This window comes from Malus domestica, chromosome 09 (genome assembly GCF_042453785.1).
Source record: "Malus domestica chromosome 09, GDT2T_hap1".
Classification (NCBI taxonomy): Eukaryota; Viridiplantae; Streptophyta; class Magnoliopsida; order Rosales; family Rosaceae; genus Malus; species Malus domestica.
In genome coordinates this window covers 8,434,568-8,437,289 of record NC_091669.1, presented here as the reverse complement: position 1 = coordinate 8,437,289, position 2,722 = coordinate 8,434,568, and positions in this window count along the sequence as shown.

Below are 2,722 nucleotides of genomic sequence, written 5' to 3'. Positions count from 1 at the left end.
CGAAGATCGACTAGATCATTCTCGGCACCTGCTTCGGTAATGGCAGCAAGTGCAGGTTCTGTGCCATTCTCAGCAATTGTGTCTCCCCTAGATGCAACCATCCCAGATCACCAATAGTGTTCTCCCACAGGTGATCTGAAGATGAATGCAAGGGAGTATAAAAATACTCTGATTTAGAAAATATCACATCCATGGTTACATACATATGTCGGGTCTTAGGATGATAACATTTATATCCTTTTTGGTGAGACGAGAAAACCCACAAATACACACCGTATAACACATGGATCTAATTTACTGTAATGAATTTTTTGGATATGAACATAAGCCACACACTTAAAAACTTGAGGGGTGAGAGTATTAGTAGACACCACTGTAGCATGTTGAGTGAGAACTTGGAGAGGTGTTCGAAACTCGACAACCTGAGACGGCATACAGTTAATCACATATACTGCATAAGTGACAACTTTAGGCCAAAAACGCTTAGGAACAGAGGCTCCAAGAAGTAGAGCACGTGCTATTTTTAAGATATGGCAATTTTTTCTTTCAACAATCCCATTTTGTTGTAGGGTATGGGGACATGTCGTTTCATGGAGAATGCATCGATCATGAAGAAACTCTGACAACTCAAAATTAATATATTCACCACCATTATCATAACATAGAACTTTAATAGCAGACGAATATTTTGTCTGAATCATCTGAGAGAAAGATCTAAACACTATACGAGTGCAATCATCAACAAACGTAACAAACCATTTAATTCCAGAAGAAGTAACAACTGGAGAAGACCCCCAAACATTAGAATTCACAAGTTCAAACGGCAAAGATCTTTTATTCATACTAGGAGGAAACGAAGCACGATGGCTTTTAGCAAGAATACATACTTCACAACGTAAGTCTGATTCATTTATTCCACTAAATAGACTAGGCAACATATGCCGTAAATAACCAAAAGATGCATGCCCTAACCGACGATGCAATAACCATACTTCTTGTAAATTACTAGCACGAGATACTCGAACCGCATTAGCTCTGTCAGGAATGACATCATCCACATTGTACAACTGTGAAATCCCGTCCTCAAATTTCACTATTTAAAATTATGTATTTCATATTTTTATTCATAGTTTCAACGCGTTTGTATTTGCAGCATATAATTTTTCAATAAGTAAAATGACGAAAATGCCCTTAATCAACTAAACATAAATTTTCACGGACGTATTTAATCCTTTCATGATTTTCCAAATTTCTTTACATATTTGGATAGTATTCGTCGATACAAAAGCATGAGCACAAACGGAATGTAATTTGGAGTTATAACGAAGAATTTATAAATCAACAAAATTAAGGGCAAAATGGTCATTTGACCATCATCTAGAAGACTCTAGATTGATGGAGCAATGATTAGTTGTGCCATGTGTGTGGTTCTGATGGAAAGGAAAGGAAGGAGGGGAAAGGACAAATCAGAGAGGAAGGAAAAAAGGGAAATGAGGGAAGGGAGAACCGGCCGACCTGGTTCCCTCCCTTTGACCCGCTGACCCAACCCACTTCCATCGCCCACTCCGACAATTTTTCATCAATTTTTCATGTGAATCATGTCAAACAACCACCTGGGAGTCACTCCACGACCTTCCCTCTACCTATTACATCCCAAAATTATAGAAATTTGGGCTAGATTTTGTGAAATTCGTACAGTGGGTGCGACGGGTTCAAGGGATGTGATCGGTCATTTTTTAATGTGTTGTGGTTTACCACCACCATCCCCAGGCGTCTCTTGAGTGCAGGAACAAAGCACATGCATTGGTTAGGGCGTCAGAGATGTTTTGGAGTCGAATCAAGAACACCCCAATTCAAAGGTTTCCGACGGATCGAGGACGATTTGAGGTTTTTCCCTAGCTGAATTGGACTTCGGCCCAAGTATGAAAGTTTTTCCCCTTAATGAGTTCTACATTTCTGTAAAATTTGGTAGTTTTTAGAGTTCGTAAAAAAAATGGCGGCGCATGGCTAGTTGGCCGCCGATGCTATTTTAAGCTAAATTGATGTCCTGATCTCAGATTTGATATTTATATGACGTGGTTTGATTGTTTGAACCTACTTTCATTATGATACATCACTTGATCATTATATGAATTGATGATCCGACCGTTGGATCGTCACCAAACTTTAATGCATTATAGAACGTAATATTTGAGGATATTAGGAACTAATGGATCGGGAATTCGACATACAGATCTTCATGAATTGGATTTCTAAGTTTGTAAAACTAATTGTTCACCGCCACCTAATTCTAGCAATTGGTGGAAATCTGACCATCAGATTGCGATGAGATTTTAGTATGTTGTTCTATGAGTATAATGAGTACCTTAGGAGGTTACGGACCCAAAATCTGATGTGTGGATCTTTCGAATCAAATTACGTAGGGTTGTGGACCCTACTGTTGACCGATGGTTGACTTTTAGTTAACATGTCTCAAAACGTTCTAAATACAAAAATTAGTACTACTCGAGACTAAGTGAAGTCTAGTGGGTCTATATTGGATAATGAGTGACTTTAAGATATGTGATATGGATATTACCATGTTCTTGTATTTAATATCCATTGTGGATATGATTGGTTTTATAAGGGTGATTTCTATTAATATGTGATTTTTATGTTTGGCCATCAATCTATTGTTATGAAATGCGATTCGATTTGTGGATTGGAAATATCTGTGAAATGT